Source organism: Hypanus sabinus, unplaced genomic scaffold (assembly GCF_030144855.1).
Source record: "Hypanus sabinus isolate sHypSab1 unplaced genomic scaffold, sHypSab1.hap1 scaffold_854, whole genome shotgun sequence".
NCBI classification, from domain to species: domain Eukaryota; kingdom Metazoa; phylum Chordata; class Chondrichthyes; order Myliobatiformes; family Dasyatidae; genus Hypanus; species Hypanus sabinus.
Window position 1 is genome coordinate 20,001 of NW_026781707.1, and position 24,603 is coordinate 44,603.

Consider the following 24,603-nt stretch of genomic DNA (forward strand, 5'->3'; position numbering starts at 1 on the left):
ATTCGGGGTACCAGTGCCGGTGATTATCCAGACGACAATCATTGGTCAGTGAAAATGGAGTTCTTGGAGGCCAGTGTGGGGGTGCCTGAGGTTCATGAATCGTTAATGCTGATGTGTCCGGACACTGTTGAGACGGGCAGCGTTTCGGTTCTGGAGGGGACCAATATCCTACTGGTGCGCTTGGGGGTCTGCCCGGAGGAGGCGGGTGAGCGCTGTTCGGAGGCATTGTCGATGCACCCAGAGTTTCGAGCTGCTTGTGTGGACGTGTGTAGCAGCATTGGGCCGATACCGAATTCAAACAAGAGCCAGTGGTGGGGGAAGTGCCTGAGGGTGAGACCCTCTTAGTGGACGCTGCGAAATACCACGAGGGAGGGGAGTTGACTGCTGAAGACACCTCGGCGACTGGCCCCTACAGCCGTAGAAGACGTAGGCAGCGTGTGTGTGGATTATATTGCGCTGAAGAGGCGCACTGTCAGTGACCAGAATACGGCCCTGAGGGGCGAAGGGGCGATGGCCTGTCTGAGTGGTGAGATGTGGTTTAAGGTGCTGGATCTGAGGAGTGGATGTTGCCAGATCCCGATGAGTGAGGCCGACAAGGAGAAGACGGCCGTTGTAGGTCCCCTAGGATTTTTCCGGCCACAGGGCATATCCGAAGCCCTTGCAACCTTCCCGCGGGGCATGTGGAAGACCATGGGGGATGTGGAGGTGCTTGGAGCTTTGGCGTGTGTGGATGATCTCCTGGTGTTTGGATCTGCCTCGGAGGAATAGGAAGCGACGGTGTTGCAGGTGCGGCTGAGAACTACAGAGTTAAAACTTTCTCTGGACATGTGGCGAAGGTCGCAGCTCGGGAGTGACTGTCTACGGGATCAAGTTTGAAGTGAAGACAGAGACACTGCAGAAAGTGATCGGGAACCAGTTGGAAGACTTGCAAGTTGGGGAAGACGAAGAAAGTTGTCTGACTGAGGGCAACAACAAACCGAGAGCCTGGAGAGGGGAGTTTGCGGAGGTGAAGCAATTGCGGACAGATTTCCGAACAGGGAACCTGGAGAGGACCATCAACAGTCTAAATGAAGTGGGAAACCTGAAAGTCGGTCTGGAAGAAGTCATTAGGAAGGAAAAGCTGGAGAAAAGTGCAGTGAATACTGACCAATCTTTAACTGCTGCTTTTCAGGTCGGGTTGGAAGAAGCTGGTGGAGTAACTGCGTCCCAGATTGAGAGGAACATGAAGCGTGAGTCAGAAATGCTGAGCCTGTGGCGAGAGTTGGAGGGGCCAGAGAAGTAGCTGATGTCTCGATTGCAGGAGGCTGAAGAGGCTGCAGGAGCAGTCCAGGAGAAGGTCAAACAGCAGCTACCGATTGCAGAAATGAGGAAGAATACGGATTCGATGGATGATGTGCTGGATGTGTGGTACATGCTGCCTTTTGCTGACTTCTTCTCGATTGAGGAAGAGACCCTTGGCCCTTCTCCCACTGAGTCAGGTGTGGTGGGGAGGGTTAGCTGTGTGCGGGGTGGGGCATGAGTGAGAGGTTGAGAGAGGAGTTGGTAGCGGGCCCGAGGTATTCCCAGTTGTGTCCGAGCCTGGAGGGTTTAGGTGAGGGGGTACGGAGGCCTCGGAGGGTTGGGAAACTCCCAGATAAGTTGACCTATGTAGCGCCTGAGGAACAGGGTGTGAGGTCTACCGTGTGGGGAGGAGATGTCACTATTTGTGCCTGGGTTACGGTGTGTTGGCAGGAAGGGTTGGCGAGTTATTTAGCAGTCATAAGGACATGGCTAAATTTGGTGGGGAGAGAGTGTAAAGGGGATTTCTTCTTTTTCTTTGTTACTGCGTATGTTAAGCAAAATGGCTTCTTTGTTTTGTTAAAAGTAGGAATGCTTCTTTGTTATGATAAGTGCTTTTCTCGCAGTTTGTTCGGGTTAAAATTACTGATATCTGAATTGTATTCATTTGTTAACCAATTGGGATTGATGTTATTCTCTTCTGGGTCTGTAAGCTAGTGTTGGCGGGCTTTTGGGGAGTCGGCGGGAGGGTGAGAGAGAGGACGCGATGCTGTAGACTGGTCGACGGAACGGACCCCGAGCGGGGCTCCGAGGCCAGGAGGTTCGGCGAGGAGAGGAGACGAGGACGGATGTGCTTGGTTGACCACTCGGAGGGTCCTGAGCTGCGAGTCGAGGAGTTCGGAGGGGATCGAATGGTGGCCAGAAGACTTCAGTAATTGAGCTCCAACGGTTGTGCACGAAGTGGTTTGGACTTTGATAAGTTTGACGCCTTTTCTTTTCCTTCACATATCATTATTAACCATTTAGTTCTAGTACTCTCTATAAATTGTACTCATTTAATCGCATATGGTGTCCTGTCTGTTTGTGGGCGAGGCGGGGACATCACACAGCATCCACACCAGCTGATTACCCAGTTTGGCGGGGCCGAAGGCTGCTCCCCCTAGACGAAACGAGCTGAGCGAGCCTGAGGCGACCCAGGGGGCTACTTTAGTCAAAGCACTGAGCTGCGATGCCATCAGAGAGGGAGGTATTGAACACTGAGTTGGGGGAAAGGGTGGGGATTTCTGACAGAATGTGGGAATACCAGGAATTCTGTGCCCTGGAAGGAGATAGGCAGATCACAGGAGAGGGAATGGGGTAAATGTTTGTTAGGTCAGGATGTGTAGGATTGAGGGAGATAGCGAATTGGGACAGGGGTGGGCCAGATAGGCTGAGGTCCGATAGGATAGAGGGGCTGAATGGCCATCTTGTGTAGTCTTGTGACCTTACACTCACACAGGCACCAGTACGCACCTTCTGTGGCTGATCCAGAACCTTCCATGTCTGAGAGAGAAAACGAAGAGGGAACAGATTAGTATAATCTTTCCATTACGGATCCACCCACCTTATAACCCTCCCCACCCCACACTGACACACACACACACACACACACACACACACACACACACACACACACACACACACACACACACACACATTGACCCACAGTCACAGTGGCTCACACACACAAACATGAACACACTAACACACACACACGTGAACAGGCACACCAGACAGCCAGACACATATACACACAGACACACTGACACACTCACACCCACACTGGCATATGCACAAACACAGACACACCAACACACACTCACACTCAGCAACACACACACAGGCAAGCACTCACATTCACACAGGTGGACACACACACACAGACATACTCACTGATATACTGGCACACACACACTGACTCATGCACAAGCACACAGACAAACGAGCACATACACCCACACGCACACACACACACACACACACACACACACACACACACACACACACACAGACACACAGCCCCCCCCCCCACACACTGATACCCACAGGCACATACACTCATACTTGCACACAGACACATACACACCCTCACACAAAAACACGATGGAGGCACTGAAACACAGACATACATGCTCATGTATAGACACATACTCACGAACACTCACACACAGACACACAGTAAAACACTCACCCACATATTGAAGCAGACACATTATCTCACACTTGCAAACACACACATGAACACAAACACACATAGAAGTGGGCACACCGATACACACACAGACAAACTGACACACACACAGACAAACTCACACACACATACACACACACACACACACACACACACACACACACACACACACACACACACACACACACACACAATGACACCCACACACAAACTCTGTTACACTGATACGCACTCTCACAAACACACACACACTCATGGGCACACACACACTCACAAACAGCCATGCACACACTGATACACAGACAGAAACACATACACTGACACACACATCTGCAGCTTCATGTGAAAAAGACTAAGGAGCTGGTGGTAGACCTGAGGAGGGCTAAGGCACCGGTGACCCCTGTTTCCATCCAAGGGGTCAGTGTGGACATGGTGGAGGATTACAAATACCTGGGGATACGAATCAACAATAAACTGGACTGGTCAAAGAACACTGAGGTTGTCTACAAGAAGGGTCAGAGCCGTCTCTATTTCCTGAGGAGACTGAGGTCCTTTAACATCTGCCGGACGATGCTGAGGATGTTCTACGAGTCTGTGCTGGCCAGTGCTATCATGTTTGCTGTTGTGTGCTGGGGCAGCAGGCTGAGGGTGGCAGACACCAACAGAATCAACAAACTCATTCGTAAGGCCAGTGATGTTGTGGGGGTGGAACTGGACCCTCTGACGGTGGTGTCTGAAAAGAGGATGCTGTCCAAGTTGCATGCCATCTTGGACAATGTCTCCCATCCACTCCATAATGTACTGGTTAGGCACAGGAGTACATTCAGCCAGAGACTCATTCCACCGAGATGCAACACTGAGCGTCATAGGAAGTCATTCCTACATGTGACCATCAAACTTTACAACTCCTCCCTCGGAGTGTCAGACACCCTGAGCCAATAGGCTGGTCCCGGACTTATTTCCACTTGGAATTATTTATTTATTATTATTTAATTATTTATGATTTTATATTGCTATATTTCTGCACTATTCTTGGTTGGTGCGACTGTAACGAAACCCAATTTCCCTTGGAATCAATAAAATATGTCTGTCTGTCACAGAGACACACACACTGACACAGATGCCCACACACTCACACATAGATGCACACATACACACTGACAAACTCATATTCACACACAGACACACTCACACACTCACACTCTCACAGAAACACACTCACACACAGACACACATAAACTGAAACATACGTACACAGATACACATACACTCATAACCACCCACAAACACATAAACACACCCTCACAGACTCACACACAGACACATACTCACATACACACACTCACACACAGATAAGCACACACTTACACACAACACACACACTGAAACACAGACACACACACTCACAGCCACACAGTAACACACACACTGACACACAACCTCACACTGGATCACACACACAAACATGCACATGTGAACAGACACACTGTCACATACGCATACTCTCAGACTCACAGTAACACATCCACAAACACTGACGCACTGCCACACACACACCCACATACGCACACAATATCACATTCACACCCACACACTTATGTGCATGCATTCTCACTCACAAACACACACACACTCACACACACACACACACACACACACACACACACACACACACACACACACACACACACACACACACACACACACAATACACATTCACACACAGACTCCAGACACAAGTGTGCACACACATTCATGCACAGATTCACACTCATGCACACTCACACACAGAATCCAGACTCACACACACAGGCACATACTCACACATGCATCACACACAGACATGCAGGTACACACTCACACACAAACTCAAGACACACAGACATACTCACACTCACACAGAAAGATAAACATACGCAGTCACATGCAAACATTGACACAAAATACTCACAAACTCACACATACACTGAAGCGCACACACACAGGCACGCATGCACATTCACGCAGAGGTGCACTCACACACACTAACAAACCATCAGACATATAAATACAAACACACTTTCACACAAACAGATATTCCACACACGTACATTCACACTGAGACCCAGACACACTCGCACACTCCCAACCTCTCACACACAGACACACTCACACGCAGACACCTCTCACATACTCAAACACAGAGACACACTAACACACATCCAGACACACACTCACACAATCACACAGCCAGACATACACGCTCACAGAGAGAGAGAGACAAGTGCACTCAGGCACAGAAAGATAAACACACACACTTACAGACACAACAGATATACACACTCTCAAATGCAAACACTGAGACAAAATACTCACAAACTCACACAGACACTGAAGCGCACACACACACTCACACACAAGCACCCACACATTTATGCACAGATTCACTCACACTCACACATAGACACACTAATGCACAAACACATCACACACAGACACACTCCCACACATTCACATACAAACTCAAGACACACACAGACCCACAGACACTAACGCACTTCCATACAGACACACACACCATCACACAGACATATAAACACATATACATTTACAAACATAGAGACGCACACACTGCCAACCTCTCACACACAAGCTTACACACATTCGCACAGATACACAAACACTCACATACACACACACACCGCCACACAGACACATATACTCACACATACACACATTCATACATAGATATGCTCACACACAGACGCAAGACACACTCGCACACTCCCTCATACTCACCACAGACACCCACAGACAAGCACACACACGCACACTCACACAGACAGACATGCACATACTGTCATCCAGACACACAGGCACTCATATGCATCAAACACACACTCACACGCAGACACGCTCTACAGGCACACCCACTCACAAAGAGGCATGCGCGCACACACAGATTCACTCATAAACAGAGACACAGACACACACACACACACATACACAGTTTTTTGGAGGGGTAGAGAGAAGTGATGATGGCACTAGATGGCACTCTGACTTCGGGTCTTTGCAAGAGTGGGACCCGCTCTCAGGGCCTCACGACCAGCCGCTCTTTGATATCCCAAGGATATCATGGAAGGTGAGAGTGCTTTCAAGGTGTCAGATTTTCTTGGCTCTGGAGACGTGCTGATCCTAGGCTGGGGCATCTGACTGAAGCATCGCAAGAGAACTCGGAACTTCAGAAGAAGTGGGTTCGCTGTCGTGGGCTGTGTGTCCAGGGACCTGAGCCTTTCTGGGGCTTAATCTCTGGGTGCAGAACTCAGAAGAAAGTGACGCAACAGACTTTTAACATTGTAAATCAGTGAGTTGTTATGTCTCCCCTTTTGCTGTGAAAAGGAGACACCTCTTTAGCCTTATTAGGGAGAGAGCCTGTGGTATGTCGAATACTGAGTGAACGAGTAGTCTTTGGGGTTCTGCAAGTCTGTGTCCTTATCGATGCTTTGCCGCATGCTTGAGGATGCTGATGCTTTTTTGCTGGTGTGTGTGTGAGTGTGAGTGTGAGTGTGTGTGTGAGTGTGTGTGTGTGAGAGTGTGTGCATGGGTGTGTGTGTGTGAGTGTGTGTGAGTGTGAGTGTGAGTGTGTGTGTGAGTGTTGTGTGTGTGTGTGTGAGTGTGAGTGTGTGTGAGTGTGTGTGTGTGAGTGTGTGTGTGTGAGAGAGTGTGTGTGTGTGTGAGTGTGTGTGTGTGTGTGTGGGAATGGGAGGCTCGCAGGTGGGCTTGGGGGTTTTAAAGTTTAACTGTCAATCATTCTTTCTGATACTTCTCTGTTTTCATGAATGGTTGTGAAAGAAAAGAATTTCAGGATGTATATTGTATACATTTCTCTGACATTAAATTTACCTATTGAAAACTATTAAAACTGACACATACATTTACACACACACTCACAAACTCACACACACACCAAAATACACATATGCTCACACACTCACACTGACAAATACACACACATTGATTCACACACAGACACACAGACACACTTACACACACAAATACACAGATGTACACACACAGTTACACACAAATACCCCAACACAGATTGAAGACACACATACACACACTCACACACCACCAGATAGACACACACACATACACTGTCATACAGAAACACACACTCACACTCACATCCACAGACACACATACATTTACTCACAGGTACACCCACATTCAGACACAGATAGAGGAACACACACACTCACAGACACCTATTGACACACATTGACACACAGATAGATAGATAAACACACTCACAAACACAGACATAACAGACATACATACTCACATACACAAGCTCATGCACACACATATGTGAGTATGCACACACATACTCACACTCTTGCAAACACACTGACACACACACACACACACACACACACACACAAACCCATAACCAGATACGCACACAGTCACACACATATACACAAACACACACACACACACACACACACACACACACACACACACACACACACACACACACACAAATACACACTCACAAACTGACGGACACACATATACAGTCATACATCTTGCACAGACAAGTACACTCACTTTACACGCATTCACAAACTGACACACACTTGCACACACATATACAAACCACATGGTCACATACACAAGGGTGTAGCCATGGGCACTCGCAAGGGCCCCAGCTATGCCTGCCTTTTCGTGGGTTATGTGGAACAGTCTATGCTCCAAATCTATACTGGCACCACTCCCCAACTTTTCCTCCACTACATCAACAACTACATTGGTGCTGCTTCCTGCACCCATGCTGAGCTTGTCAATTTAATCAACTTTGCTTCTAACTTTCACCCAGCCCTTAAATTCAATTGGTCCATCTCGGACACTTCTCTCTCCTTTCTTATCTCTCGGTCTCCATCTCTGGAGACAGACTATCCACTGACATCTTCTACAAACTCACTGACTTCCATAACTACCTCTTCCCACCCTGCCCAATGCAAAAATGCCATTCCCTATTCCCAGTTCCTCCATTTCCACCGCATCTGCTCCCAGGATGAGGCTTTCCATTCCAGGACATCTCAAATGTCCTCTTTCTTTCAGGATCGTGGTTTCCCTTTTGCCGTCATCAAAGATGCCCTCACCCGCATCTCCTCCACCTCCTGCACTTCAGCCCTTAACCCATCCTCCCGTCACCACAACAGGGACAGGGTTCCCCTGGTCATCACCTGCCACCCCACCAGCCTCCGGATCCAACATATTATCCTCCGCAACTTCTGTCACCTTCAACAGGACCCCACCACTGAGGACATCTTTCCCTCCCTACCCCTCTCGGCTTTTCGCAGGGATCATTCCCTCTGTGACTACCTGATCCACACGTCCCTCCCCACAGAACTCACACCCGGCACTTATCTCTGTAAGTGAAAATGCTACACCTGTCCCCAAACCTCCCCCCTTACCACCATTCAGGGCCCCAGACAGGACTTCCAGGTGAGGCAACACTTCACTTGTGAGTCTGTTGGGGTAATCTATTGCATCCGATGCTCCCGGTGCGGCCTCCTCTACATCGGCGAGACCCGACATAGATTGGGGGACCGCTTCGTCGAGCACCTACGCTCCGTCCGTCACAACAGACAGGATCTCCTGGTTGCAACTCTGCCTCTCATTCCCATATAAATATGTCCATACATGGCCTCCTCTACTGCCATGATGAGACCAAACTCAGGTTGGAGGAGCAACACCTCATCTAACGTCTGGGTAGCCTCCCGCCTGGTGGTATGAACATTGAATTCTCCAATTTCCGGTAATTCCCTCCCCTTCCCCCTTCCCCTATCCCAGGTCCCTCTCTGCCTCTCTCCCCTTTCAACTTTCTGCTCCTTTATCTCCACAGTTCTTTCATGCTTATCCCCTCCCCCTCCACCCTTTATCCTTCCTCTGATTGGTTCTCCACCTGGCGCCTCTAGCCCTTCCCCCTCCCCTATCTCTATTACTGGGCTTCGGCCCTCTCTTCCCCCCCCCATTCCTGATGAAGGGTCTCGCCCCGAAACGTTGGCTACTCTTTTCTCACGGATGCTGCCTGACCTGCTGAGTTCTTCCAGCCTTGTGTACGTATTCTTTGATCCACAGCATCTGCAGTTGTATTTTTGTGTTGAGATATACACACACTCACAGGCACAACAGATATGCACACACCCTCACACACATTGGAGAGCACACACACCCTCAAGTAGTAACACACAGACATATGCACACTCACACACGGACATGCACAGGAAAACTCACTCACACTCACCAGCAGAACAGATATGCACACAATTACATGCACACACCCTCACACACATTGGAGAGCACACACACCCTCAAGTAGTAACACACAGACATGCACAGGAAAACACACACACTCACTGGCAGACACACACAAACTGACACCTAGACATTGATACATACAACTCACACACATGCATCACATACAGACACACACCCAGGCACACTCCACAGACACACACAGATACACTCACTATGCAAACACAGATGGACACTCAGACGCACACACTCACACACAGACACACAAACACTCTAATGCACACTCAGAAAGCCTCACACACTGACAGATACAAACACAGACAGACACACAGGTGTGCACACACTTTCACACATGGATACACTCACACTGATTCTCAAACACTCTCACACAGATACACCTGCACTCACACACATAGATACACACTCCCATACAACACACACAAACATTCACACAGAGATTCAAACACACATACATTCACAAACATTCACTTACCCTCACACACACACACATCCGGAGGCACATACAAACACATACAGACAAACACATACTCATGCACAGATGTGCACAGACACACTCACACATTCAAACACAAACACACCATCACACACAGCCAGATAAACAAAGGCACACACATGCTCACACATACTCACAGGCACAATCACACAAACTCATGCCCAGTTACACACATAGTCCTGCACAGACACACTCAACTTACACAAGTATACACTTGCTCACTTACACACCCACACAAACTCACACACTTACACACAGAGAGACACACAGTCGCACAAAGACACATTGACTCAGTGATACACACATACTGTCACACTCTGATGCCTACACTCAGAGAGACACTCTGACTCACAAACTGACAAACACACTGATGCACACACAGCCACACAGTCCCACACAGACATGTAAAAGGACTCAGTCACATTCACACACAAACGCACTCACAAACCCTCATACACCCTCACAAACAAACACTCATACTCACACCCATACACCCTCACAAATAGACATCCACTCGCACACTCCTGCTGTCACACACAAAAACACTAACACACACTCACACCCAGATACACACATATTTACACACAGAGACACACACACTCACAGACACAACAGACATACACACACACTCACACACAGACGCGCCATGCATTCACACCCAGATACACTCACACACAGACTCTAGACACACACGCATAGCCAAACTCACACCCACTCACAGGCAGGGATGCACACTGACACATTAGACACACACATTCACACAATCACACACTCACATCCAGAGACACACACACTCACAGACACAATGGACATACACACACATTCACACACAGACACAGTCACACTCACACACAGACTCTAGGGGCATACAGACAAACATACACACACTCACACACAAACACACCATCACACACTCACACATAGCCAGGTAAACAAAGACACACACACACTCACAGTCACAACAGACTTACACATAATCACATGCACACACTCTCACTATCACATTCACTGGTGCACCCACTTACACACTCACACACAGAAACAGATACACACACAGTCACAGACATACACACTGACACAAGAACTTGCTCACTCACACATGCATAGACATATACACACACGCTCAGACACAGAACACAGTCACGCAAATACATTGACTCACTGATGCACACATACTCTCACACATTCACACTGATACACACACAAGTTCACTCACAAACTGACACACAGACTGATGCACACAATCACACACAGATACACACACACACAAAGGACACAGTCACACACAGACAGACACAGATACACACACACACACACACACAAAGGACACAGTCACACACACACTCACACACAGTCACACACAGGTGTATACACACACACACACACACACAAAGGACACAGTCACACACACACTCACACACAGTCACACACAGGTGTATACACACACACACAAAGGACACAGTCACATACACACTCACAGACAGACACAGATACACACACATACAAAGGACACAGTCACGCACAGTCACACACAGACAGACACAGGTACACACACACACACACAAAGGACACAGTCACACACACACACTCACACACAGTCACACACAGATACACACACACACACAAAGGACACAGTCACATACATACTCACACACAATCAGACACAGATACACACACATACAAAGGACACAGTCACGCACAGTCACACACAGACAGACACAGATACACACACACAAAGGACACAGTCATGCACACACTCACACAGACAGACACAGATACACACACACAAAGGACACAGTCACGCACACACTCACACACAGACAGACACAGACTCACATAGTCACATAGAGGCACACACGGATGTACTCTGCAGACACACACAAACATGCTCACACACTCACATCCAGACACACATAGTCACACTCCCTCATAGACAAACACACGCATACTGACACCCAGACACAGTCACTCACAGACACGCACTCACACCCAGAATCACACTCACACACATACACACTAACCCACACTCACAAGCAAAGAGATAAACACACAAACTCACACACTGTCACAGACACAACAGACATACAGACACTCACATTCCCTCATAGACAAACACACACATACTGACACCCAGACACAGTCACTCACAGACACGCACTCACACTCTCACACGCAGTCACACCCAGAAACACACTCACACACATACACACTAACCCACACTCACAAAGAGATAAACACACAAACTCTCACACAGTCACAGACACAACAAACATACAGACACTCACATGCACACATAGACAAAGACACACAAACTCATACCCAATCACACACACTCACACACAGACACACTCACAGACAAACTTAGACAACCTCACACACACTGACATCCACACACACACAGGCAGAGAGAGAGACACACACACATACACTCTCACAGACACATAAAGTCATACACTCACACATTCAGAAACAGAAACAGACACAGGCACAATCCCAAACACTTACACACACACACTGATACCCACATCCAGACACACATACAGCCACACACAAAGTCACACTCACACATAGACAGACACACAGTCACACTCCACTAGAGACACATTTACATACAGACAAACTCACACACAGGGTCATAGACACACTCACACAGAGACACATTTACATACAGACAAACTCACACACAGGGTCATAGACACACTCACACAGAGACACACACGGTGCACACACTCATGCACACTCACACACATGTGCAAACTCATACCCAGATACACACACACAGTCACACACATACAGACACACACATTCATTCACACACACAGGCACACAGTCATACAAATACACATTGACTCACTGACACACACGTACTCTCATGCACTCACACTGAGGCCTACACTCACTCACTCACAAACTGACACACAGTTACATACAGTCACACACACGCCCACACACTGACGCAAAGGACAAGGCACACACACTCACAGACCCTCACACACACACACACAAACACTCTCTCACACAAGCTCTCACATACTCACAGACGCATTCAAACACACCAATACACAGACATGCTAACTCATACTTACACCAAGACACAAACTCACACACTCTTACACACTAACACATGCTCACAGAGATAAAAACACACACTCATAGACACAACAGACATACACACACACTCACAAACTCACAGACACGTACACATTGACAAAGGCACACAAACTTATACCCACACATAGATACACACATTCACACACTCACACACACATATAAAGACATACACTCACACAATCAGAAACAGAAACAGATACAGACACACGCACATTTGCACACTCTCACACACACACACAGTGTGATACCCATACCCAGATACACACACAATCACACTCAGCAGACGGACACAGGTACAAAGTTGCACTCACGCACAGACACACACAGACAAATTAACACACAGGGTCACACACACACTCACACACAGGCACACTCAACAACACACTCATACATCGACAGACTGATTCAAGCTGACTGGAATGCGACAGTAACTCAAATAACCACATGTTACAGTCCCTCTCCCCTCTCCTCCCCTCCCTCATCCCTCTCCCTCTCACTACGTTACATCAGTGGTGTGCAGAAGAGCATCTCTGACCATGCAACCCGTTGAGGGGCTACATCAGCAGAAGACCACTCCGTCCTGTATCTAATGAAGTGATCATTGAGTGTACTTCCTCAGCTGTACCTCAGCGACCCCTCCTCCCCTCTCCCACTCCTTCCCTGCCTCCCTCTCCCCTCTTCATCTCTCCCCTCCCTCTCCCCACTCCCTCCATCCTTTTCCACCCTCCGACTCCCCATCCCTCCATCCCTCTCCTCCCCTTCCTTTCCCTTCTCCATCGCTCTCTTCCCCATCCTCTCTCCACCCTCCCTCCCCACTATCCCTCTGTCTCTCCCCTCTGAATCCCTTTCCCTCACCCTTCATCCCTCTCCATTCACCCTCAATCCCTCTCCTTGCCTCCCCATCCCCTCTCCTCCCCTCACTCTTCCCTCTCCCTCCCACTATGTTATCCTCACACTACCCCTAAGTGGACGTCAGAACCTACCTCTCTCCCATTCGTAGTTGTAATCCAGGCTGAATCCTACGGGAATACAAATCGGAAATGTAGCCCAGAGAGGAAAGAAAAGAGAGGTTGGGTGGGGGGGGGGTAAGTGAGATGTTGAGGGGTACACAGACTGGAGAAGAATTGTTTTGGCTTGAAGGGAGATGGAATGGTCAGAGGGGGGTTTTGTGGTCAAGGAGGGTTGTAGGGGTCAGGTGAGGGGTGTAGGGGTCAAGGAGGGGTTTAGGTGTCAGAGAGGGGAGTAACGGCCGGGGAGAGGTGTAGGGGTAAGGGGAGAGATGGGAAAGATTTTTCCACTGAGGCCAGGGGAGAAAAAAAACAGAGGTCATGGGTTAAGGGTGAAGGGGGAAAAGTTTAAAGGGAACATTGGAGGGGGGGCATCTTCACGCAGAGAGTGGTGGGAGTGTGGAATGTGCTGTCAGATGAAGTGGTGAATGTGGGCTCACTTTTGACATTTAAGAAAGACTTGGACAGGTATGTGGATGAGAGGGTTATGGGGGGATAAGGGCCAGGTGCAGGTCAGTGGGACTAGGCAGAAAAATGGTTCGGCACAGCCAAGAAGGGCCAAAAGGCCTGTTTCTGTTCTGTAATGTTCTATGGTTCTATGGTATTAGTCGGGGAAGGCTCGGGGGAGAGTGTCAGGGTCAGAGGACAGAAGTAGAGAGCAGGGAGAGGTGTACATGTTAAGAGACAGATGTAGGAGTCAGGAAGGAATGTAGGTTTCAGGGAGGGATGTAGGGCTCAAGGAAGGCATGTGGGGTAAAGGGAGGGGTGTTGGGGTCTGAGGAGGGTGTAGGGTCAGGGAGGAATGTTGGTGTCAGGGAGGGGATTTGGGGTCTGAGGAGGGTGTAGGGTCAGGGAGGAATGTTGGTGTCAGGGAGGGGTGTTGGTGTCAGGGGAGGGTGTAGGGATCAGGGAGGAATGTTGGTGTCAGGGAGGGGTGTTGGGGTCTGAGGAGGGTGTAGGGATCAGGGAGGAATGTTGGTGTCAGGGAGGGGTGTTGGTGTCAGGGGAGGGTGTAGCGGTCAGGGGAGGGTGTAGGGATCAGGGAGGAATGTTGGTGTCAGGGAGGGGTGTTGGGGTCTGAGGAGGGTGTAGGGTCAGGGAGGAATGTTGGTGTCAGGGAGGGGTGTAGGGATCAGGGAGGAATGTTGGTGTCAGGGAGGGGATTTGGGGTCTGAGGAGGGTGTAGGGATCAGGGAGGAATGTTGGTGTCAGGGAGGGGTGTTGGTGTCAGGGGAGGGTGTAGGGTCAGGGAGGAATGTTGGTGTCAGGGAGGGGATTTGGGGTCTGAGGAGGGTGTAGGGTCAGGGAGGAATGTTGGTGTCAGGGAGGGGTGTTGGTGTCAGGGGAGGGTGTAGGGATCAGGGAGGAATGTTGGTGTCAGGGAGGGGATTTGGGGTCTGAGGAGGGTGTAGGGATCAGGGAGGAATGTTGGTGTCAGGGAGGGGTGTTGGGGTCTGAGGAGGGTGTAGGGTCAGGGAGGAATGTTGGTGTCAGGGAGGGGTGTTGGGGTCTGAGGAGGGTGTAGGGTCAGGGAGGAATGTTGGTGTCAGGGAGGGGTGTTGGTGTCAGGGAGGGGTGTTGGGGTCTGAGGAGGGTGTAGGGTCAGGGAGGAATGTTGGTGTCAGGGAGGGGTGTTGGGGTCTGAGGAGGGTGTAGGGTCAGGGAGGGGTGTTGGTGTCAGGGAGGGGTGTTGGGGTCTGAGGAGGGTGTAGGGTCAGGGAGGAATGTTGGTGTCAGGGAGGGGTGTTGGGGTCTGAGGAGGGTGTAGGGTCAGGGAGGAATGTTGGTGTCAGGGAGGGGTGTTGGGGTCTGAGGAGGGTGTAGGGATCAGGGGAGGGTGTAGGGATCAGGGAGGAATGTTGGTGTCAGGGAGGGGTGTTGGTGTCAGGGAGGGTGTAGCGGTCAGGGGAGGGTGTAGGGATCAGGGAGGAATGTTGGTGTCAGGGAGGGGTGTTGGTGTCAGGGGAGGGTGTAGGGATCAGGGGAGGGTGTAGGGATCAGGGAGGAATGTTGGTGTCAGGGAGGGGTGTTGGTGTCAGGGGAGGGTGTAGGGATCAGGGAGGAATGTTGGTGTCAGGGAGGGGTGTTGGGGTCTGAGGAGGGTGTAGGGTCAGGGAGGAATGTTGGGGTCAGGGAGGGGTGTTGGGGTCTGAGGAGGGTGTAGGGTCAGGGAGGAATTTTGGGGTCAGGGAGGGGTGTTGGGGTCTGAGGAGGGTGTAGGGTCAGGGAGGAATGTTGGTGTCAGGGAGGGGTGTTGGGGTCTGAGGAGGGTGTAGGGTCAGGGAGGAATGTTGGGGTCAGGGAGGGGTGTTGGGGTCTGAGGAGGGTGTAGGGATCAGGGGAGGAATGTTGGTGTCAGGGAGGGGTGTTGGGGTCTGAGGAGGGTGTAGGGTCAGGGAGGAATGTTGGTGTCAGGGAGGGGTGTTGGGGTCAGGGAGGGGTGTTGGGGTCTGAGGAGGGTGTAGGGTCAGGGAGGAATGTTGGTGTCAGGGAGGGGATTTGGGGTCTGAGGAGGGTGTAGGGTCAGGGAGGAATGTTGGTGTCAGGGAGGGGTGTTGGGGTCAGGGGAGTAGGGATCAGGGAGCGGGGCAGGCACCAGGGAAGGGGGGTAGGGGTAAAAGAGGGGTGTAGTGGTCACATCAACACATCAGCATACAAATCAAAATCACCATTATATCAACATACACTCTGTGGCCACTCTATTAGGTACACCTGTACACCTGCTTATTACTGCAAGTATCTAATCAGCCAATCAAGTGGCAGCAACTCAATGCATAAAAGCATGCAGACATGGTCAGGAGGTTCAGTTGTCGTTCAGACCAAACACCAGAATGGGGAAGAAATTTGAACTGAGGGCCTTTGACTGTGGAATGATTGTTTGTATTAGGTCGGGTGGTTTGAATATCTCAGAAACTGCTGTTCTGGGATTTTCATGCAAAAAATGTCTCGGGGGTTTACAGAGAATAAAACAAAAAAAACCCCGCAGTGAGCAGCCGTTCTGTGGTTGAAAACGCTTTGTTAGTGGGAGAGGTCAGAGGAGGGTGGCCAGGCTGGTTCACGCTGACTGGAGCTGAAATAACCATGTGTTACAACGGTGGTGTGCGGAAGAGCATCTCTGAATGCACAACCCGTTGAGGGGCTACAGCAGCAGAAGACCACTCCGTCCTGTATCGAATCAAGTGACCATTGAGTGTACTTCCTCAGTTGTACCTCAGTGCCCCCTCTCTCTCCCCTCTCCCCCTGTTCCTCCCCTCCTTCTCCCCTCCCTCTCCTCTCTTCATCCATCCCTCTCTTCCACATCCTCTCCCTTCGAGAGATATTGAGGAGCAGATTGGGAAACAGATCCTGGAAAGGTGTAGTAATAACAGAGTTGTCGTGATGGGAGATTTTAATTTCCCAGATATCAATTGGCATCTCCCTAGAGTGAGGGGTTTAGATGGGATGGAGTTTGTTAGGTGTGTTCAGGAAGGTTTCTTGACACAATATGTAGATAAGTCTACAAGTGGAGAGGCTGTACTTGATCTGGTATTAGGAAATGAATCTGGTTAGGGGTCAGATCTCTCAGTGAGAGAGCATTTTAGAGATAGTGATCATAATTCTATCTCTTTTACAATAGCATATGAGAAGGATAGGAACAGACAAGTTAGAAATGTGTTTCATTGGAGTAAAGGGAATTATCAGGCAGGAAATTAGAGGCTGTTCTCAGGGAAAAGTACAGAAGAAATGTGACAAATAGTCAGGGAATATTTGTGTGGAGTTCTGTACAGGTATGTTCCAATGAGATAGGGAAGTTATGGTAGGGTACAAGAACCGTGGTGTACAAAGTAATAAATCTAGTTAAGAGAAAAGAAAAGAGGTTCAGAGAGCTAGGTAATGTTAGAGATCTAGAAGATTATAAGTCCACTAGGAAGGAACTTAAGAAGGAAATTAGGAGAGCCAAAAGGGGCCATGAGAAGGCCTTGGCGGGCAGGATTAAGGAAAACCCCAAGGCTTTCTATAAGTATGTGAAGAGCAAGGGGATGAGACATGAGAGAATAGGACGTATCAAATGTGACAGTGTGAAAGTGTGTATGGAACTGGAGGAAGTAGCAGAGGTACTTAATGAATACTTTACTTCAGTATTCACGATGGAAAAGGATCTTGGTGATTGTAGTGATGACTTGCAGCAGATTGAAAAGCTTGAGCATGTAGATATTGAAAAAGAGGGTGTGCTGGAGCTTTGGGAAAGCATCAAGTTGGATAAGTCACTGGGACTGGATGGGATGTACCCCAGGCTATTGTGGGAGGCGAGGGAGGAGATTGCTGAGCCTCTGGCAATGATCTTTGCATCATCAATGAGAGGTAAAGGAGGATTGAAGGGTTGTAGAAGTTGTTCCTTTATTCAAGAAAGGGAGTAGAGATAACCCAGGAAATTATAGACCAGTGAGTCTCACCTCAGTGGTTGGTAAGTTGATGGAGAAGATCCTGAGAGGCAGGATTTATGAACATTTGGAGAGGTATAATATGATTAGGAATAGTCAGCATGGCTTTGTCAAGGGCAGATCATGCCTTACGAGCCTGATTGAATTTTTTGAAGATGTGACTAAACACATTGATGAAGGAAGAGCAGTAGATGTAGTGTATATGGATTTCAGCAAGGCTTTTGATAAGGTACCCCATGGAAGGGTTATTGAGAAAGTAAGGAGGCATGGGATCCAAGGGGACATTGCTTTGTGGATCCAGAACTGGCCTGCCCACAGAAGGCAAAGTGTGGTTGTAGACGGGTCATATTCTGCATGGAGGTCGGTCACCAGTGGTGTGCCTCAGGGATCTGTTCTGGGACCCTTACTCTTCGTGATTTTTAGAAGTGACCTGGATGAGGAAGTGGAGGGATGGGTTAGTAAGTTTGCTGATGACACAAAGGTTGGAGGTATTGTGGATAGTGTGGAGTGCTGTCAGAGGTTACAGCGGGACAGTGATAGGATGCAAAACTGGGCTGAGAAGTGGTAGATGGAGTGTGGAGGATCAGAGGGATCTTGGGGTCCCAGTCCATAGGACACTCAAAGCAGCTGCACAGGTTGACTCTGTGGTTAAGAAGGCGTACGATGCATTGGCCTTCATCAACCGTGGAATTGAATTTAGGAGCCGAGAGGTAATGTTGCAACTATATCGGACCCTGGTCAGACCCCACTTGGAGTACTGTGCCTCACTACAGGAAGGATGTGGAAGCCACAGAAAGGGTGCAGAGGAGATTTACAACGATGCTGCCTGGATTGGGGAGCATGCCTTATGAGAATAGGTTGAGTGAACTCGGCCTTTTCTCCTTGGAGCGATTGAGGATAAGAGGTGTCCTGATAGAGGTGTATAAGATGATGAGAGGCATTGATCATGTGGATAGTCAGAGGCTTTTTCCCAGGGCAGAAGTGGTTGCCACAAGAGGACACAGGTTTAAGGTGCTGAGGAGTATGTATAGAGGGGATGTCAGGGGTAAGTTTTTTACTCAGAGAGTGGTGAGTGTGTGCAATGGGCTGCTGGCAACGGTGGTGGAGGTGGATACGATAGGGTCTTTTAAGAGACTTTTGGAGAGGTACACGGAGCTTAGTAAAAAGAGGGCTATGGGTCAGCCTAGTATTTTCTAAGGTAGGGACATGTTCGGCACAACTTTGTGAGCCCAAGGGCCTGTATTGTGCTGTAGGTTCTCTATGTTTCTCCACCCCTATCCCCTCCCACTTCTCTCTCCCTCCGTCCCTCTCCTCCCTGCCTATCACCTCCCTTTCCTCTCTAACCAACCCTCTCCACCCCCCCGCTCTCCTCACTGTCTCTCTCCTCCCCTCCCTCTCACCTCCCTTTCTGTCCCTCTCCCTTCCCCCTCTTCCTCTCCTCCTTCGCTTAACTCTCCCATCTCCCTTACCTCTCCTCTCACTCCATCTCTATCCTCCCTTCCGTCCCCTCCATCTCCCCTTCTCCTCCCCACTCTTTCTCCATTTCTATCCATCTCTGTCCTCACTTCCCTATCACTTCCCTTTTCCTTCTCCCTCCAACACTCCTCTCCCTCTCCACTCCACTCCTCCTCCCCAAAATTGCTCTCCTCCCTCTCTCCCTCCAATCCTCTCTTTTCTTCCCTCTGCACTCCATTTCCTCCCCTCCCCTCTCTCCCCTTCCCTCTCTCCCCTCCCCTCCCCTCCTCTCCCCTCCCCACCTTCCTCCTCTCCCTCCCTCAGCTCCCTTCCATCTAATCTCTCCCTCAATCAGCTGCCCCTCCCCACCTTCTCCCCTCTTCCTCCAATCCTCTGCTTCTTTCCCTCTCCCACTCCCATCCCCTCCCCTCCATTCCACTCTCTCTCCATCCTTCTCCTTCCCTCACTCCCTACATCACTACTACCCTCCTCACCTCTAATTCCATTCATCTCCTCCCCTCCCCACCTCCCTAACCCCTTCTCCCTTCTCCCTTCTCCCTCCACCCTCTCTACCCCTCCCTCTCCTTCCCTCCATTTCCCTCTGTCCCCCTCTTTTCCTCCATCTCCCTCCATCTCTCTCCTCTCCTCCCTCTTAGCTCTCCCTCTGTCCTAAGCCTCAAGCTCCCACTCCCTCGCCCATTCAATCTTGATGTCCTTCCCTCTCCCTCAGTTGTCCCTACACTACCCCTCAGAAGAGTTCAGACAGCACCACACATCCAGCCATAGTCGTACTCCAGGTCACTGTCCGAGCTTGAGCACGAAACTGTGAGAAATCCCTCCCATCCTGCAGCAATTTCTGGGAATACCAAGCCGGAGGGGAAGGAAAAGGTGGGGGTGTAAGTGAATTGTTAAAGAGACATGGAAGTGTATATGGACCGGAGAAGAGGCATTTTAGCTTGAATGGTGATGACATATTTGGGGGAGGGTTTAGGGGTCAGGGTGAGGTGTAGGCGTCAGGGATGGATGTACGGATCAGGGTGAGGTGTAGGGGTCAGGGTGAGGTGTAGGCGTCAGGGATGGATGTACGGATCAGGGTGAGGTGTAGGGGTCAGAGTGAGGTGTAGGGGTCAGGGTGAGGTGTAGGCGTCAGGGATGGATGTAGGGGCCAGGGTGAGGTGTAGGGGTCAGGGTGAGGTGTAGGCGTCAGGGATGGATGTAGGCGTCAGGGATGGATGTAGGGGTCAGGGTGAGGTGTAGGGGTCAGGGTGAGGTGTAGGCGTCAGGGATGGATGTAGGGGTCAGGGATGGATGTAAGGGTCAGAGTGAGGTGTAGGGGTCAGGGATGGATGTAGAGTTCAGGGTGAGGTTTAGGCGTCAGGGATGGATGTAGGCGTCAGGGATGGATGTAGGGGTCAGGGTGAGATGTAGGGGTCAGAGTGAGGTGTAGGGGTCAGGATGAGGTGTAGGCGTCAGGGATGGATGTAGGGGTCAGGGATGGATGTAGGGGTCAGGGATGGATGTAGGGGTCAGGGTGAGGTGTAGGGGTCAGGGTGAGGTGTAGGCGTCAGGAATGGATTTAGGGGGTCAGGGTGAGGTGCAGGGGTCAGGGATGGATGTAGAGTTCAGGGTGAGGTGTAGGCGTCAGGGTGAGGTGTAGGCGTCAGGGATGGATGTAGGGGTCAGGGATGGATGTCGGGGTCAGAGTGAGGTGTAGGCGTCAGGGATGGATGTACGGGTCAGAGTGAGGTGTAGGGGTCAGGGTGAGGTGTAGGGTTCAGGGATGGATGTAGGGGTCAGGAATGGATGTAGGGGTCAGAGTGAGGTGTAGGGGTCAGGGTGAGGTGTAGGCGTCAGGGATGGATGTAGCGGTCAGGGATGGATGTAGGTGTCAGGGATGGATGTAGTGGTCAGAGTGAGGTGTAGGTGTCAGGGATGGATGTAGGGGTCAGGGTGAGGTGTAGGGGTCAGTGTGAGATGTAGGGGTCAGGGTGAGGGGTCGGGGTCAGGGATGGATGTAGCGGTCAAGGTGAGGTGTAGGGGTCAGGGTGAGGTGTAGGGGGCCAGGGTGAGGTGTAGGGGTAAGGATGATGTGTAGGGGGTCAGGGTGAGGTGTAGGAGGTCAAGATGAGGTGTGGGGGGTCAGGGAGAGGTGTAAGGGTCAGGGGGAGGTTGTGGGGGCCAGGGTGAGGTGTAGGGGTCAGGGTGAGGTGTAGGGGGTCAGGGTGAGGTGTAGGAGGTCAAGATGAGGTGTGGGGGGTCAGGGAGTGGTGTAAGGCTCAGGGGGAGGTTTAGGGGTCAGGGTGAGGTGTAAGGGTCAGGGAGAGGTGTAGGGGTTTGGGTGAGGTGTAGGGGTCAGTGGAAGGTGTAGAGGATCAGGGTGAGGTGTAGGGGTCAGTGGAAGGTGTAGGGGTCAGGGGGAGTTGTAGGAGTCAGGGTGAGGTGTAGGGGTCAGAATGAGGTGTAGGGGTCAGTGTGAGGTGTAGGCGTCAGGGATGGATGTAGGGGTCAGGGATGGATGTCGGGGTCAGAGTGAGGTGTAGGCGTCAGGGATGGATGTACGGGTCAGAGTGAGGTGTAGGGGTCAGGGTGAGGTGTAGGGTTCAGGGATGGATGTAGGGGTCAGGAATGGATGTAGGGGTCAGAGTGAGGTGTAGGGGTCAGGGTGAGGTGTAGGCGTCAGGGATGGATGTAGCGGTCAGGGATGGATGTAGGTGTCAGGGATGGATGTAGTGGTCAGAGTGAGGTGTAGGTGTCAGGGATGGATGTAGGGGTCAGGGTGAGGTGTAGGGGTCAGTGTGAGATGTAGGGGTCAGGGTGAGGTGTCGGGGTCAGGGATGGATGTAGCGGTCAAGGTGAGGTGTAGGGGTCAGGGTGAGGTGTAGGGGGCCAGGGTGAGGTGTAGGGGTAAGGATGATGTGTAGGGGGTCAGGGTGAGGTGTAGGAGGTCAAGATGAGGTGTGGGGGGTCAGGGAGAGGTGTAAGGGTCAGGGGGAGGTTTAGGGGTCAGGGTGAGGTGTAGGGCATCAGAGATGGATGTAAGGGTCAGGATGACGTGTAGGCGTCAGTATGAGGTGTAGGGGTCAAGGCGAGGGCTAGGCGGTCAGCATGAGATGTAGGGGTCAAGGTGAGGTGTAGGGGTCAGGGTGAGGTTGTGGGGGCCAGGGTGAGGTGTAGGGGTCAGGGTGAGGTGTAGGGGGTCAGGGTGAGGTGTAGGAGGTCAAGATGAGGTGTGGGGGGTCAGGGAGTGGTGTAAGGCTCAGGGAGAGGTTTAGGGGTCAGGGTGAGGTGTAAGGGTCAGGGAGAGGTGTAGGGGTTTGGGTGAGGTGTAGGGGTCAGTGGAAGGTGTAGAGGATCAGGGTGAGGTGTAGGGGTCAGTGGAAGGTGTAGGGGTCAGGGGGAGTTGTAGGAGTCAGGGTGAGGTGTAGGGTGTCAGGGATGGATTTAGGGGTCAGGATGAGGTGTAGGAGTCAGTATGAGGTGTAGGGGTCAAGGCGAGGGGTAGGCGGTCAGCATGAGGTGTAGGGGTCAGGGTGAGGTGTGGGGGTCAGGATGAGGTGTGGGGGGTCTGGGAGAGCTGTAAGGGGTCACAGAGAGGGGTAGGCGGTCAGGGTGAGGTGTAGGGGGTCAGAGCAAGGGGTAGGCGGTCAGGGTGAGCTGTAGGGGTCAGGGTGAGTTGTAGAGGGTCAGGGTGAGGTGTAGGGGTCACGGTGAGGTGTAGGGGTCAGGGATGGATGTAGGGGTCAAGGTGAGGTGTAGGCGTCAGGGTAAGGTGTAGGGGACCAGGATGAGGTGTAGGGGTGAGTTTGAGGTGTAGGGGTCAGGGTGAGGTGTAGGAGTCAGGATGAGGTGTAGGGGTCAGGGTGAGGTGTAAGGGTCAGGGAGAGGTGTAGGGGTCAGGGTGAGGTGCAGGGGTCAGGGTGAGGTGTAGGGGTCAGGGATGGATGTAGTGGTCAGAGTGAGGTGTAGGTGTCAGGGATGGATGTAGGGGTCAGGGTGAGGTGTAGGGGTCAGTGTGAGATGTAGGGGTCAGGGTGAGGTGTCGGGGTCAGGGATGGATGTAGGGTTCAGGGTGAGATGTAGGGGTCAGGGTGAGGTGTAGGGGTCAGGGTGAGGTTGTGGGGGCCAGGGTGAGGTGTAGGGGTCAGGGTGAGGTGTAGGGGGTCAGGGTGAGGTGTAGGAGGTCAAGATGAGGTGTGGGGGGTCAGGGAGTGGTGTAAGGCTCAGGGGGAGGTTTAGGGGTCAGGGTGAGGTGTAAGGGTCAGGGAGAGGTGTAGGGGTTTG

At 50.9% G+C, this 24,603-nt stretch overlaps 1 long non-coding RNA gene across 1 annotated transcript in view; it reads right to left on the reverse strand.

The window, feature by feature from the left end:
- The window catches only part of LOC132390310 (uncharacterized), a 32,456-nt gene extending 17,996 nt beyond the window's left edge, over nucleotides 1–14,460 (reverse strand). The window contains exons 1-2 of the long non-coding RNA XR_009510862.1: nucleotides 14,423–14,460; nucleotides 2,791–2,820 (exon numbers count right to left, since the gene is read on the reverse strand). This is a non-coding gene — a long non-coding RNA (uncharacterized LOC132390310). The remainder of the gene's footprint in view (nucleotides 1–2,790; nucleotides 2,821–14,422) is intronic.
- Nucleotides 14,461–24,603: the final 10,143 nt, after the last annotated feature.